The sequence below is a fragment of the Coregonus lavaretus genome, assembly GCF_964263955.1.
Source record: "Coregonus lavaretus genome assembly, chromosome: 9".
In the NCBI taxonomy this organism is placed as follows: Eukaryota; Metazoa; Chordata; class Actinopteri; order Salmoniformes; family Salmonidae; genus Coregonus; species Coregonus lavaretus.
The window spans coordinates 50,979,357-50,996,530 of NC_139996.1; the positions used below are offsets into that span (position 1 = coordinate 50,979,357).

General features: G+C 42.3%; 1 protein-coding gene across 1 annotated transcript in view; it reads left to right on the forward strand.

Moving 5' to 3' along the window:
* The first annotated feature begins 12,469 nt into the window (after positions 1-12,469).
* The window catches only part of phf21ab (PHD finger protein 21Ab), a 78,805-nt gene continuing 74,100 nt past the window's right edge, over positions 12,470-17,174 (forward strand). Inside the window, exons 1-2 of the mRNA XM_084169240.1 lie at positions 12,470-12,667; positions 15,202-15,241. The gene's annotated coding sequence lies outside the window, so the exon portion shown is untranslated. The remainder of the gene's footprint in view (positions 12,668-15,201; positions 15,242-17,174) is intronic.

The window sequence follows — 17,174 nt, forward strand, 5'->3', positions numbered from 1 at the left end:
CATGCTACTAATTCTCACAATGAACAATCACCCACAAGGACAAGGGGGCAGAGGGAACACTTAAACACATACTAATGAGGGGAATATGAACCAGGTGTGTAATTGACAAGACAAGACAAATGATGAGATATGTAGCGGTAGTGGCTAGAAGGCCGGTGACGACGAACGCCGAAGCCTGCCCGAACAAGGAGGGGAGGCAGCTTCGGAGTAAGTCGTGACAATCATGTATCTCATGTACACTGTAATTGGTTGAGTGTTAATTCTTTCATGACTAATACATTATATTAGTTGAATTGAGTAAATGCATTCCTCATTTTACAGAGTATTATTTGATTGACTATACACTTATAATTTAGTAGGTCTATTGGTAGTTGTTATATACAGTTGAAGTCGAAAGTCAACATACACCTTAGCCAACTACATTTAAACTCAGTTTTTCACAATTCCTGACATGTAATCCTAGTAACAAATTCCCTGTCTTAGGTCAGTTAGGATCACCACTTTATTTTAAGAATGTGAAATGTCAGAATAATAGTCGAGAGAATGATTTCTTTCAGCTTTTATTTCTTTCATCACATTCCCAGTGGGTCAGAAGTTTACATACACTCAATTAGTATTTGGTAACATTGCCTTTAAATTGTTTAACTTGGGTCAAACATTTTGGGTAGCCTTCCACAAGCTTCCCACAATAAATTGGGTGAATTTTGGCCCATTCCTCCTGACAGAGCTGGTGTAACTGAGTCAGGTTTGTAGGCCTCCTTGCTCGCACACGCTTTTTCAGTTCTGCCCACACATTTTCTATAGGATTGAGGTCAGGGCTTTGTGATGGCCACTCCAATACCTTGACTTTGTTGTCCTTAAGCCATTTTGCCACAACTTTGGAAGTATGCTTGGGGTCATTGTCCATTTGGAAGATGCATTTGCGACCAAGCTTTAACTTCCTGACTGATGTCTTGAGATGTTGCTTCAATATATCCACATAATTTTCCTTCCTCGTGATGCCATCTATTTTGTGAAGTGCAACAGTCCCTCCTGCAGCAAAGCACCCCCACAGCATGATGCTGCCACCCCCGTGCTTCACGGTTGGGATGGTGTTCTTCAGCTTGCAAGCCACCACTTTTTCCTCCAAACATAACGATGGTCATTATGGCCAAACAGTTCTATTTTTGTTTCATCAGACCAGAGGACATTTCTCCAAAAAGTATGATCTTTGTCCATGTGCAGTTGCAAACCGTAGTCTGGCTTTTTTATGGCGGTTTTGGAGCAGTGGCTTCTTCCTTGCTGCGCGGCCTTTCAGGTTATGTCGATATAGGACTCGTTTTACTGTGGATATAGATACTTTTGTACCTGTTTCCTCCAGCATCTTCACAAGGTCCTTTGCTGTTGTTCTGGGATTGATTTTACTTTTCGCACCAAAGTACGTCCATCTCTAGGAGACAGAACGCATCTCCTTCCTGAGCGGTATGACGGCTGCATGGTCCCATGGTGTTTATACTTGCGTACTATTGTTTGTACAGATGAACGTGGTACCTTCAGGCGTTTGGAAATTTCTCCCAAGGATGAACCAGACTTGTGGAGGTCTACAATTTTGTTTCTGAGGTCTTGGCTAATTTCTTTTGATTTTCCCATGATGTCAAGCAAAGAGGCACTGAGTTTGAAGGTAGGCCTTGAAATATATCCACAGGTATACCTCCAATTGACTCAAATGATGTCAATTAGCCTATCAGAAGCTTCATTAATCTGAAGACTGTTATCTCTAATTAACTAGCTATGTTTAATTGTTACCCGATTAAATTAATAATGTAACAATTAACTCATTAGGATCTGGGGCACCACGAGAGCAGTTCTTTAAAGAGTTACCATCTTCCTAATTAAACTCGAAAAGATCTTTACCTATCACATCTATAAACAGTCAATATTGGAGATTTTTCTGTTAATCATAGTTAATCATAGTTAATCGCAGTTAACCACTATCTCATACAAGGATAGAAAACATGACAAGCTAAGTATGGTGCAAAAGAAAGAGGCCTAAATAGTACAGGAAATGTCTGTTAATGTCTGTTATACACATATGGAGTAAAACCAATTAAAGAATTAAAACAGAAAAACAGAGCCAGGAAATTGACCTGTTATTAAGATTGAAGGGTTAAAACAGAGCCAGGAAATGGCTCTGTTATTTTTTACATAATAAAGTTTGGTTGTGCCACTATTGTTTCAAAAAACTGAATGAATAGAAGGAGGAGAAGCCAGTTTGTGCCACTATTAAAGATTAAGGAAGTGGGCGGGGCGGTCAAGGTGTTAAGATTGGAAACAATGGTGGAGGAACTAAAAAGGCTTGTACTATGAGCAAGAATGAAACTGTATATAAACTGAGAACTCTATTGCTTGTTGAATAAAGTATATCTTGATTCTATAAAAACTCTGGAAGTACTTTTTTTTTTTTTACTGAGGATAAGGACAATTCTCCACAACATAATTGGCGACCACGAAGGGACTGGAAAAAGGGATCAGATGGGTACTGATGGGACTGAACGAACCACACAAAACACAGTGGCCACTGTAACAGAGGTAAGCAGAGTTCTTACTTTTTAGCATAGACATTTGTGTGGTTCGGATCAGCTGATTCGGAGGTCAGGTACCGGGGTCTCTCCAGAATTACAGGCTAAATTTAGGAAAAGTACTGAGTGTGTTGAAAAAATGAAAAAAGCATGCATGTATGTTACCATAAGTAAAGTCCTGTGGATACCGCTCTAGTGTGTTGAGGAAGTGTATCACTAGGGGACTGCACGGGTAGGCAAAAATCCTGTGGATACCGCTCTAGGTGTATCAAGGAAATATAGTACTAAAGGGCTGAACGGACAGGTACCTGTGGATACCGCTCTGGAGAACTAAGAAAGTAGAACTCTAGGGGTCTGAACAGGCAGGTTAGATTCTGTGGATACCGCTTTAGTACAGTGCTAGGGATCTGAACAGGCAGAATAGATTATGTGGATACCGCTTTAGTACAGTGCTAGGGGTCTGAAAGGGGAAGAATAGATTCTGTGGATACCACCTTAGTGTGTAATACTAGGGGTCTGAACGGGCAGCATAAATAGAACCGTGGATACCGCTCTGGTATAAAAACAAGAGGTCTGCAATATGTAGAAAAAGCCTAGGTAGAAGTAGATCTGCTCAGCCCATGCGGGTGGATAGTTTGCTGGGTGGCTTTGTTTCATTCAGTTCGGTTAAGTTGGATTGTTCACCTGTCTCATTCAGGTTGCTCATTTGATCAGTTTGAATCAATCTGGTTGATCTGGTTGTTTTATCTGTTCGTTTTGTTCAGACTTGCTTTGTTCAACCTGTTCGAGTTTGTGAATGCAATCCGTTCATCTTATTCAATCAAGTCTGACTCAATTTGGGCATTCAATTCATCGGGGTCACTCAGTTGTTCATCTGGTGCATTTGTTCAATTCGTCTTATTCATCTGTTCATCCTGCTGATCATTCTGTTCGATTCATTCTGGCGCGAGCGGCTGCCCATCTGTTTGGGTGATCAGAATATAAATAAGAAGCCCTACGGATATCGCTGTATGATATTGAGGAAGTGAAACAATAAAGGGCTGCTTAGACAGGCAGAAATCCTGTACAATATCACTTTTCTGTGTTGAGGAAGTGAATCAGGAAAAAGGCTGAATTTGCAGGTCGCTTAGGAAAGCATAAGGAAGAGTGTGAATGCAGGTGTGATTAAAGTACTAAAAGTAAGAAGTGTGAAAACTTCTGTCTCTCGTGGGGAAGGGGTTGCGCACCTCTCCTGGACCGTTGCTTAAGTGTAACCCGGCAGAGGGGATGCACCCAATCTCGCACTAGTTGAGGAAGAGTGAACGGTGCGTGAATGCCCATTGAAGTACTAAGTGTGGAAAAATTCACACTACCAGGAGGGTTAGAATTAAGAGTAAGGTGGGTACAAATAAGAACACCCCAATACAACATTCAAAAGGTGGTGACGTAGACCAGGAGAAAATATAACATTTAAACCACAACTGATTAAACAGTGGTGGGCACAGGAAATAGTAATAATAGAAATCTGGGCAGGAGAATTGAGGATATGGACTAGCCTTCCGGATATAAACGATTAAAAGAGAAAACAGATATAAGAATTTAGATACGGGAAACATAGAGTACGTAATACAAGTGGAGGAACATTAGAGGAGGAAGTAACGTGGATACTGATAGGGGAAAACAGGGTGTGGTCGAATAGACCAAGGCTGAACAGACCACTGGGAAAATACCTAAGGACAGGAGGGCGGCAGTGGTTTCTTAATGGGAGATGAGACAAGGGATCAAAGAATACAAATAATATTAAAAGGGATAAAAACGCATTTTTGGAAAGAATCAGAGAATGAAGATATATTAGGGAGAAGGATACCATTGATTGAGGAATATAAAAACGTTCAGTTGAGATCGCTAACAGAAATAGGGAATTTAGCAGAAACAAGAGAAGGGTGGCCATATATGGATTGGGCTGGGATAGTAGGAAGGAATTGGACAGTACAGAAAATTAGTGAAACTCTTGAAGAGTTAGCAGATCAAAAAAGGTTATATTTTCTAATAATCCCAATAGATAAAACAAGTTGAACCTTGGCTGACACTAGGAGAAGAGCAAGGTTTTGAAAGAGGGAAAGGACAGACAGGAAAGACAATAAAAGAACCTCAACTAGAGGTGTCTATAGTTGAGAGAAGTTCAGTGGCTTATTCCAAAACGAGTAACAATACTAAGGAAACAAATAGGCACGAGGAAAACAGTAAGGAAAATATTGCTGACCCTACATCCTAACATAGACACTGAACCAAACATAAGGCTAGCAACAGGAAGAGCAAGAATACAAGGAATAGAAATGGCAGTGTGACGAGTACTGAGGATACGAAGAGGCAGGACGCAGACACAGGGATCAACAATGTAAAGGTTTACTTAACACTGAGCAAGAGAACAACAAAGAGCGAGTACACGACATGACACTAACAATCACACACAACACAACACTGAACAGTCCAGGGCTATATAGGGGTGGTAATGAGATGAGGTGCAGGTGCAGGTGCGCTGGAGGTGATTAGGGTATGTTGGGTTTCCATTCCGAAGTTGCCGAGGTGGTGCGCTCAGACCGGAGGCTCAGTAGACCGGCGAATCAGAGTGCCGGAGGGGAGCAACGGGAGGTGACATGACAGTAACCACCCCCGGATGCGCGGCTCCCGCTGCTGGACGACGCCGGCCAGGAGGACGACCCCGAGGACGAGGAGCGGGCCGGTCAGGGCGGCGACGGTGGAAGTCCCGAATTAGGTTGGTGTCCAGAACGTCCCCAGCCGGAACCCAGCTCCTCTCCTCAGGACCATACCCCTCCCAGTCCACCAGGTAACGGAGCCTTCCCCCACGGAACCTGGAGTCCAGCAGGTCCCTCACCTCATATGCTGGACTCCCATCAATGTCCAGGGGCGGGGGGGTGTACCCTGGGGGACGGCATCCGCCAGAGGAACAGGAACCACCGGCCTGAGGAGAGACACATGAAAAGTGGGTGAGACACGGTAGTGAGGGGGAAGGAGCAGCCGGTACGATACCTCATTTATCCACCGGAGGACCATAAACGGCCCCACAAACCGGGGGCTCAGTTTCTTGCAGGGCAGGCAGAGAGGGAGGTTTTTAGTGGACAACCAGACACGATCACCAGGCTGGAATACGGGGGCCTAACTGCGGTGGTGGTCGGCTTGGTCCTTCTGCTGACGAATGGCCCTCTGGAGATGGACATGGGCGGTGTCCCAGACCTGTCTGGCCCTGCGGAACCACTCGTCGACAGCGGGCGCATCGGTCTGGCTGGGTGTCCAAGGGGCCAGGGCCGGCTGGTACCCCAGGACACACTGGAAGGGAGTGATTCCCGTGGAGGAGTGAACGAGGGAGTTCTGGGCATATTCTGCCCAGGGAAGAAACCTCGCCCACTCACCCTGTCGGTCCTGACAGTTGCAATGAAGAATTAATTGAGCAAGGAAAATTTGTACTGACCAATACCAGAGTATTGGAGCATTTGACATTACTGTGAAACATGTGCGCAAAATAATATTAGAAAACGGAACCAATTGGACATATTCCAGTACCAGAGGGACCATTTAAACATTTGGTAATAGATTATGTGGATATAATAAGACCAGTTAATGGGAAAAGGTACATGCTAGTAATAATTGACAGATTTAGCAGATGGGTGGAAGCAGTTCCATCCAAAACTCTAGGGGTAGAAACAGTAGTAAAATTCTTAACAAGAGAAGTGATACCATGATTTGGAATTCAGACGGAAATCAGTTCAGACAATGGTTCAGCATTTATACAGAAAATGATAAAACTAGTGATGCTGCAGTTGCACATAAAACAAAGATTGGGATGTGTTTACCACCCCCAATCTCAGGGAATGGTGGAAAGGGTCAATGGAACTATAAAAGCGAAGATTAGAAAGATCTGTGAGAGCACAAGGTTGAACTGGGTAGATGCCTTACCTTTGGCACTAATGAGTTATCGCATGCAAGCTAACAGAATAATGCACCTAACACCGCATGAAATGCTTACGGGTCGACCCATGCCAGTGCCAGTTCTTAGAGGAGCATATGAGGGTGCACCTTTAAAACAGTTGGAAAGGGAATTAGAAGAGTATATCAGGCAACTAACTGCTATACATAAAGTTATCTACCTATAGGAGAAAAGCAGAGTTCCAGAACCAGAAGTGAATCCACCATGACCAGTAGAGCCAGGGTACAAGGTCTACGTCCGGGTCTTCAGAAGGAAGTGGAACAAACCGAGTTGTGAGGGACCATACATCGTCACCCAGGCTACACCAACGGCCATACGGAGAGAGGGGAGCTCGACCTGGTATCACCTAAATCACTGCACCAGAGTACCACATGGAAATCAACAACCTAGAGATGAGGAAGCTGAGGATGCTGAAACACCTGAGAGGGAAGAAGAGGAAACAGAAACAGAAGAAGAAGGAGAAGGGATGGAGGCTCGAGCAGAATCGTCACTCTCTGCTGGAGCTGGCCAGAATCAGGAGATGGGGAGGATGGCAGTGGGAATGCTGTTGATCAGCTATGTACTCTGGCTGATTCCCTCGGTAGAGGGACAGACCTCCGAGACTCTCCAGACCTCCAAGACTCTTCAGTTCTCCAAGACCCTACAGACCTCCAAGACCTACCAGACCTTCAAGACATCCCAGACCTCCAAGAGTCACCAGACTTCCCCACCATTGATTTCTCTACCCTTGGCTGGTCCCCCTAACAGAAATTGGAAACCAAAACAGCTGAATAAGGAAAATGACATACTGGCAAGAGTGAAAGGCACAGGAACAAGACAAAGAAGAGAAACAGACAGGATTAGAATGTACATTCCTTCACAAGCAAGAACCAAGAAGGAAGTACAGAAAGGAGTTGTTATTAAAGAGCGAGGGTCAGAAGTACGACTGTGTGGGTGGGCCCGTCACCGGGAACATGGGGAAGTCACATGGGACGGTGATAATAACTGTAATATCAAGATGAGCACAGAAGGAGACAAGTGGATCATAGACATAAGAGCAGCAGCCCTATACCTAGATAAACAATATGATGTAGTAATTGCAAGCACGGAAGACCCAGGAGGCAATACTGAAATAATTATTCCCTGGGCAACTAGAACTGAACCAGAGATAAGGATCACAACAGACGGAAAAGAAAGGGCATGGAGGGAAGCGCTGGGTAATGGCTGGTATAAGTGGACACAATATACTACATTAAACCTGAAGAGGGAAAATTGTCTGGTATGCACTCCCTCTCAACTGAAGGAATTGGTAGTTATGCTTAACCCCCACAGTTACCAGGAATGTGCTGACTTTAACCACAACTTATGTCATCTAAAAGACTGGGAGAGACTGTACTGTCCAGCAGAATGTTTGTCATATCTGGGCAGCTCGGAATATCGAAAATACTACAGTCGAACAGGGTGGGGAGAGGGGTGCAACCAGCTGGACATAAAGATAGACCCTAAAAGAATGGAAACTCCTGATAATTATCACATAGACTATAAGCAGACATATGAGTGTTTTAATAGAACAAATGGCAAACACAACCTAGGGAAATTCAAGGGCGAGTGTTGCGTTACCTGGCATCTAACCAAGAATACCTCTTGGAATGCGGATACACCAAAAAGGACTGTGTATCAGGCAGCAGGAACAAGCAGAAAACAAGTAGTGACGCCAGAACATTGTCAGAATCAGACCCTGGCATTTCCCCTGATTGCTCCATATGAGAATCAGACAGTGGCAGTGGCAGATTTCTTCTAGGTTTGTCAGGGACGACAACTTAGAGCAACATTACCGAAGGAATGGGAAGGACTTTGTGCTAGGGTGCAGCTGGTGCAACAAGCAGTAATAGTAGACTGGGTCCCCTTGGAAAATGACAATCAAGACATTACTCCAAAAAGAGTTCGAAGAGCGTATAAAGCTGACCCAAAAGTTTATCTGGATGTGATTGGACAACCAAGAGGGATCCCAAATGAATATAAGGCAAGGGATGAGATCGCATCAGGATTCAAATCAATATTTCTCTGGATATCACCTAACAGACTCTGCACTGACAGCCCTGGAAGAGCAAGTAGAGGCAACAAGTTGGATGACCTGGCAGAATAGGCAGGCTTTAGATTGGCTCTTAGCAGAAAAAGGTGGAGTATGTGTTATGTTTGGAAGCGAGTGCTGCACTTTTATTCCAAACAATACTGCCCCAGGTGGAACATTCACTGAGGATTAAGGATTAAGGATTAAGACAAGAAGTCAAGAACAATGCTGGGCAGGACGCACATGCCTGGGACTGGCTGGACTTAACTCTGGGAAAATGGGGAGCAATGTTCACCATTCCCCACATTCTATGTTAGAAATATTGTTCCAGTATTCGCTTTTGAACGTGTTAGTGTTTCAGCTGGAAAAAGTATGTTGAAACAAAGACATTCCTTGGGTGGATCTTGAGAGGGAGATCCTGGCCTTCTTTGTTGATTTACAACAGGGTGTGAGCTATTAACCCCCCTCTACGGGTGAAAGGGGGTCTGATTGAAGTTATTAATCGCAAACCTGATCTGACCTATTTGGATTCTCGTGGACAGTCATGACAGCTATATATTCTCAATTTAAAATGATCCTAGTAGACAATGTATATGAAGTAAACCATATACCAGATTTTTTACATGCCTTTTAAGTGCTGACTTATAAAATGGTTTAGTGCAAATCCAACCCTTGTAAGTTAGGTACAGTGTGAAAATAAGGAGATGACAATCAGGCTACTGGAGATAAGCATTACAGGTAACATTTTATGAGGTTCATTTTATTTAGTTTAATTCATTTTAGCAATGTTGCTTGCAAAATGACTGCAGTTGTTCCCATAGATAGACAGTACATGGTTGCTCTATGTATCACTGATCCTGGATAAGCTAGCGATTGGGCTAACACAGCTAACCTTTTAGGTCAATAATATCCCCTAGAGTCTATTGACGCAATCTAAGTAACACAATGAATAAATCCCCATCAAAATCAGTCAGTTTAAGCTAGAGATACGTCTTTTTGCATGGGCTGCGTCTCAATCCACCTCAACCGCATATGGCAGCCTTCCGCATCTCGGTGGAAGGTGGCCGAGGTATAGCGGAGAGATGAACATACTTTGGTGCGAAAAGTGCAAATCAATACCAGAACAACAGCAAAGGACCTTGTGAAGATGCTGCAGGAAACAGGTACAAAAGTATCTATATCCACAGTAAAACGAGTCCTATATCGACATAACTTGAAAGGCCGCTCAGCAAGGAAGAAGCCACTGCTCCAGAACAGCCATAAAAAAGCCAGACTACAGTTTGCAACTGCACATAGGGGCAAAGATCGTACTTTTTGGAGAAATGTCCTAAGGTCTGATGAAACAAAAAATATAACTATTTGGCCATAATGACCATCGTTATGTTTGGAAGAAAAGGCGGAAGGCTTGCAAGCTGAATAACACCATCCCAACGTGAAGAACGGGGGTGGCAGCATCATGCTGTGGGGGTGCTTTGTTGCAGGAGGGACTGGTGCAATTCACAAAATAGATGGCATCATGACGAAGGAAAATTATGTGGATATATTGAAGCAACATCTCAAGACATCAGTCAGTACGTTAAAGCTTGGTCGCAAATGGGTCTTCCAAATGGACAATGAACTCAAGCATACTTCCAAAGTTGTGGCAAAATGGCTTAAGGACAACAAAGTCAAGGTATTGGAGTGGCCATCACAAAGCCCTGACCTCAATCCTATAGAAAATTTGTGGGCAGAACTTAAAAAGCATGTGCGAGCAAGGAGGCTTACAAACCTGATTCAGTTACACCAGCTCTGTCAGGAGGAATGGGCCAAAATTCACCCAACTTATTGTGGGAGGCTTGTGGAAGGCTATCTGAAACGTTTGACCCAAGTTAAACAATTTAAAGGCAATGCTACCAAATACTAATTGAGTGTATGTAAACTTCTGACCCACTGGAAATGTGATGAAATAAATAAAAGCTGAAATAAATAATTCTCTCTACTATTATTCTGACATTTCACATTCTTAAAATAAAGTGGTGATCCTAACTGACCTAAAACAGGGAATTTTTACTAAGATTAAATGTCAGGAATAGTGAAAAACTGAGTTCAAATGTAATTTGCTAAGGTGTTGTCACGTTCGTTGTATAAATGGTCGGACCAAGGCGCAGCGTGGTATGCGTACATGTTTAATTTATTAAATAAACACTTGACAAAATAACAAACGCAACTGACCGTGAAGTTCTAAATGCTAACAGCAACAAGCCTAAACAAAAACAGATCCCACAACATAGGTAGGCAAAATGGCTGCCTAAGTATGATCCCCAATCAGAGACAACGAACGACAGCTGCCTCTGATTGGGAACCACACCCTGATTGGGAACCACACCCGGCCAACATAGAAATATATAACATAGATATGTCAACATTCACACCCTGACCAAACTAACTAGAGAATAACAGGGTTCTCAAGGTCAGGGCGTGACAGTACCCCCCCCCCCCCAAAGGTGCGGACTCCGGCCGCAAAAACCTGACTCAATAGGGGAGGGTCCAGGTAGGCCTCTAATTGGGAACCACACCCGTCCAACATAGAAATATATAACATAGATATGTCAACATTCACACCCTGACCAAACTAACTAGAGAATAACAAGGTTCTCAAGGTCAGGGCGTGACAGGTGTATTTCTTCCGACTTCAACTGTATGTATAACTAACTAGCTAGCTAAGCTAGTTACATTTCTATCACGATTATAAAGCCAACAAAATGTTAATGAAAACAGCATATTCAAAACTACCTCCATACTTCCATAATACCCTTCAGACAAGTCCCGTGACACTTGTGGGGTTTGTAGAGCAAAACGGAGAACACCATCGTTTGGACGCTACAGACGTTTTTGTGAGAAGACTGATTTTCGGGATGTCTCATGGTCTTACAAATATCACTTCAGAAACGTCAAAAATAGTGATATGGCCAGCATTGTAGACCATTTCTCCCCTCTTGCTGCAGCTTTAGCTCATCTCGGAATAACAGAGTAATGCTGTGTTAATTTGTAAATATTTCTAAAAACATAAATCCACTTTGACATTATGGGGTATTGTGTGTAGGCCAGTTACAAAAAACTCAATTTAATCAATTTTATATTCAGGGTGTAACACAAGAAAATGTTGAAAAAGTAAAAGGGTGTGAATACTTTCTGAAGGCACTGTATCATAAAGAACTATTCTCAAATTATAATAAAAACATGGCGCACTTGTAAAGGGCCGCTTGCCCACGTCTCATATTCACAGCAACCGTCACCATAAATCATATGCAGCGGTTCCGCATACATTTTTAATACTTGGCATAACCGTTTTATTACGTCGAGCGCCACTTTAACGCTGAAAATGAATGCAGATTAGCAGGCTATTAAAAAGAGACGAAAGTAAGTGCTGCTTTTTCCTCAATCGACAATGAGGGTAAATGCGCAGGATTGGGACCGTGGCAAGTCGAAGCAGCAACAAATTGCTCCGTGTATTTCTATGAACCGAGTGCTACTTCTCTTCAGATGAGTTTCACCGACTTTACATCCGGGTTTTTTCCCTAGGCAATGAAAGGCGTAGTACCCCTGTTCCTTAGGCAAAGTGAAATAAATTCGCAGCACCGTGACAAAAAAATAGTTCGCTTTTCAAACACATTTTCGTTTCACCTTGTCACGAACATCGTCTCAAAATTAATAACTTGTACAATATACTGTTAATGAATTAATCGATTTGGGGTACAACGGCTACAATTATCACATTTAAGAAATAGTTGACCTACCCCCTTCTTCTCCCTTCTCTTGAGCGCATTGATAACTATTGTGCTCAGGCTGTGGTGAATGAGATTGAAGAAGAGTTCTTGTTTTGTATCTCAATTTCTCTCTTTTTTGGACAAATTTTATTTAAACAAATAAAAAAAGACTACGGAGATCTCAGACTCTAATCAATGGAGGGTATTTGAATATTTACATCATTGTATCGGAGATTCGGTGGAGAGGTATTGGGTTGTTTGTAAATATTTATTTAATTCATTTCTGAGGAGAGGAGGACTGCTGCTGCTAAAGTGGGTAGAGTGGAGGGTAAGTGCACGTTGGGATCTTTTATTATTATTTGAAGTTTCATTTCCATTGTTAAGAAACTTTCATTGTTTTCACATGCATTTGATCCCTATACCCGTAATTCGTCGTGTGTTATTATAGGCAGGACCGTTTGAAGGATACCGTTTTTGTTCATAGCTATTTCTTATGATAGGAGTTGGATGATACTCTAGCTAGCGAAGTGCACTGCTATTGGAGGGCAGCGGACATGGCTAGCTAGAAAAGGGTTGATTTTAACTTGTAACCACTAGCGCGTGCCTATTTGTGATAATTTAGTCAAATTCTATATTTGAAGCTATCCCTAAAAATATTGTTCATACTGTTATGCTACCGGTGTTTATTTCATTATATAATTACTTAGCTACCTATATTGACAGCTAGCATGTTTTCTAACGTACAGTTAGCGTAGACAGTTTTATGTGGCTTATGTAGCGAGCGAGCTAGCTTGCTCTAGTGACTGGCTGCTTTGAAAGCTCGACCTGTACTAGCCGGTTATTTTAGCTTGCGAAGAGGCTAGCTAACGTTAGCTAGTTGACGAGGATGTCAATGTATATCTATTGTAGTTAGTGATATCTGATTTTGAAACGAGTTTTAAACCGTGAAAGTTAACTAATGAAGTCTGACTCGATCCCATTGGCTAACAACGTGATGTTGTTCTCTCTAGTTTGCACCAACTAGCTATGTAATAAGCAATTTCTAGCTACCTGGCTAACGAAGTCGAATTAAACGTGCGCGAAGCGGCTGAACAGCGCAAGATGGCTAGCTGTTTGTACTCTTATAAATGAAAGTTATGAAACACTTGTTTTGTTGACGCTGAAATACTGTTAGTATAAAATAGTATATAATAACATATTAGCTCAGTATGAAAACATTACAATTCGAAACCCATCATTTCAAATGTCTTAGGTAAATTGCTATTTGCTACATATCTTACCTAGGCCTAGCGTTCAATGGTATGTGATGGTGCCTGAACTTTACCTAACCAGCTAGCTACCTAACTTATTCAGATCCAAAGAGACTGCGCCTTGAAAGCAGTCTTCCTAGATAATGGTATTAAAACAAGACTAATAGAAGTCACTGGTATCCATTTCAGACAGAGAAAGACAATGCAACTGGTTGCATGGCATTGTGCATAGGGCCAAGTAGTGCTAAAGATGAGTTTGGGCCCGTTATGTTATGAAAACGAATCAATATGCTCATGGAGTAATTTTATAGACTGCACGCCATATTAATCATTCTGGAAAATGTAGCCTACTGTGTTTGCCCCCAAAAATACTTTAAAATGGCCAAAGTGAGGGCCATTTAGGATGTTTGTGTAAGGTCATGTGTCTATGCAGGACAGTCTATTATAAAGGTAGTAGCCTTATTTAACTAGGAGAAGTGCGATGAGGTCCTCATCAAAGCATCATAAAGGTTCCAAATCCTTACGCTTCACAGAACTGAACAAAAGTGGATTGTCCCTTTATGTGTGGGTGTATGTAGGCCTAGGCCTGTGAGTGTGTATTTAGATCAATCCCCTATGCTGGTTTTAAAAATAACCTCAAACCATAAAACAATACTGTGAGATTGTAATCTTCTATCTCTAGCGTTAATGAAGTGAAATAGTGTTGAATGGGAGAGAGCGAGGTTGATCTGTTGGCACTGACAGGACAGGATAGGATAGGAGATGAGGTGGCTGTCGTTCTGTGCGTTTCACCTCGGCAGGTTAATTACTAGACTGAACCGCATGCCGTTACTCTGATATAGGCTACCTGCTTAAATGGTCTTGTAAGCTAACCCATTAGATGAAGTTCAGATTACCTAGATCGTGTGAAAGCGAAATTTGATAGGCGAAATCATACATCTAATTGTAAGCCAAGTAATGGGTTTTTTTAACTCTTCTGTTCTGCTGTTGGTCTGTAGGATGGCTCCATGCTGTAGAATGGCCACTGGAATTTTTATGAAGTGACTCAAGCTTTAAATTACACATACACTGTTACTTACTCAGCTCTTTTATCTGCATAAAATCAACCTCTATTCATGAAAGAAAATGCTTCCATGTAAAGTAACTGTAGCCCACCTAATGAACTAAGTGAGATTTCCTGATTATGTTTCACACTAGTAGCTTTCAAACCAATCTGTGTCATTAGGAAGCATGGGTACTGGATTGTACAGGTGGTTTAAATCAGAAGTAGGGAAACCGAAAGGGGCCAAGGGCTAGTATTGTGACCCACTGCTACAGACTGACTGTTATACCTGCTATTACTGTCTGTTATGATTACCACAACCATACATGAGAATTCATGTTTCGTCAAACCACGTTTGGTTGCGAATTGTACTGCAGGTTGTCCACTCATGTTTAACATGACAGACTTCAGTATGACATCGCTGTAGTACTGTCACCTTACAAGTGACTTTGGCTTGGTTGCTCTGGTGGTTTTCCAACATTGGGGTGACTTAAACATGCTGAAAGTCCCATTTGTGGTGGTGGGGAATCTCATGTACGCCTAATGGGTTCTGCTTGTCCTGTCTTGCAGGGAGTCGGGAGAGATTGGAGACCAGTCACTCTGCCAGGTGGTGAGTACTGCAACATCTCCCGTTGTAATTGTTCTCTTGGCTCACATCCTTGGCCCGGAAATCAATCGGACTGGACGGCTGTAACATCGCCTCGGACAGACTCGCTGGTTTCCTGGTTCTCACTGTCTATTAATGGTTGAGCAATGGAACCAGCCAAATGGATGCTTTTGTGAACTTGGCTTTAAGTCAGTGCCCTGCGAATGTCATTTCCAAGTTGTTTTATTTACTCTCGTGCATGCTGAGAACAAAAATCCCAATTCAGAGGAAGACAGAATTATTGGCTTTCTTTGACGTTGCCCGCAGATCCATAAACCGAGGCGGTCATGCAGGATTTAAAGTGCCGTCCCTTTGGCATAGTAATACTCTGGGCCTTTGAATCAATGAACTTTACACAGATGCATATCATAATTAAAGTCCCTTTAGATCTGTCAGGGGGGCAGTTGGCGTAAACACAAGTTCCCTTTCATTCGGTCCTCTTGGTCAGGTTTTCGGTTAGGAACATTTGGCTCCGGACAATGTGACCGGCAAGATTTTGATTTACGGAAACATTTGAGAAATTTACCGGATATACATATCACATAAGGGTGTCCACCCACGGTGCTCAAAATCACATTTATATTATTGTAATTCATCTTAACAAAATAGAAATGAGCCTGTAAAGTTGTAATAAAGTAGAATGATGTTCTTATACCAACGTGACAGGGTTTATTGAAAAGCAAAACATTGCCTGTTGCGTCTTCATCCCTGCTATAAATCATAAATGAATATCAAACAAAAATTGGCAAAATTGCCTTGAAGAAGTCGCCTACACAGAAATAAAACATAACTTCTAAGTATATTTGTATAATATAATTTGCCAATGACCTGTCCAATAGGCTATTTGTATGAACATTTTAATTAATCAATAACAAAACACAGCTGTTTTCAAATACAATCTAGGCCTCTCTAATTTAATTTAGCTTAGGCATGAACATTTTAATTAGGCCTAATAAATAACAAAACATGTCTGTCTACGAACTCCAGGGCCGGCCTGCCCCACTCCCCATTTCTGCTGTGATTCAGCACCACAGCAGTGGAAAAAGTCCACTCTAGGCAGCCACAAAATGAAGAAATTATTAAATTGATGATGGACAATAAAATTCAATATGTAAATAAACAAAATTCGTTAAGGCTGGTTAATTGAGAGTAAGCTTATTTTACAATGCACCTTTGAAACGAGGCCCGCGCCATGCATTTATGAAAGCACTTGTTTCCAAAGCTCAAATTTTCTCACTTTTTACAGTTCTACTGGATGATGATAATAAATGTTATGTTTATTGTACACCGAACAAAAATATAAACGCAACATGTAAAGTGTTGGTCCCATGTTTCATGAGCTGAAATAAAAGATCCCCGAAATGTTCCATAAGCAAAGATTATTTCTCTGAAATGTTTTGCACAAATTTGTTTACATCCCTGTTAGTGAGCATTTCTCCTTTGCCAAGATAATCCATCCACCTGACAGGTGTGGCATATCAAGAAGCTGATTAAACGGCATGATAATTACACAGGTGCACCTTGTGCTGGGGACAATAAAAGGCCACTCTAAAATGTGCAGTTTTATCACACAACACAATGCCACAGATGTCTCAAGTTTTGAGTGAGCGTACAATTGGCATGCTGCCTGCAGGAATGTCCACCAGAGCTGTTGCCAGAATTGTATGTTCATTTCTTTACCATAAGCTGCCTCCAACGTTGTTTTAGAGAATTTGGCAGTACGTCTAACTGGCCTCACAACCGCAGACCACGTGTAACCACGCCAGCCCAGGACCTCCACATCCAGCTTCTTCACCTGCGGGATCGTATGAGACCAGCCACCCAGACAGCTGATGGAACTGTGGGTTTGCACAAACGAAGAACCTCTGCACAAACTGTCAAAAACCATCTCAGGGAA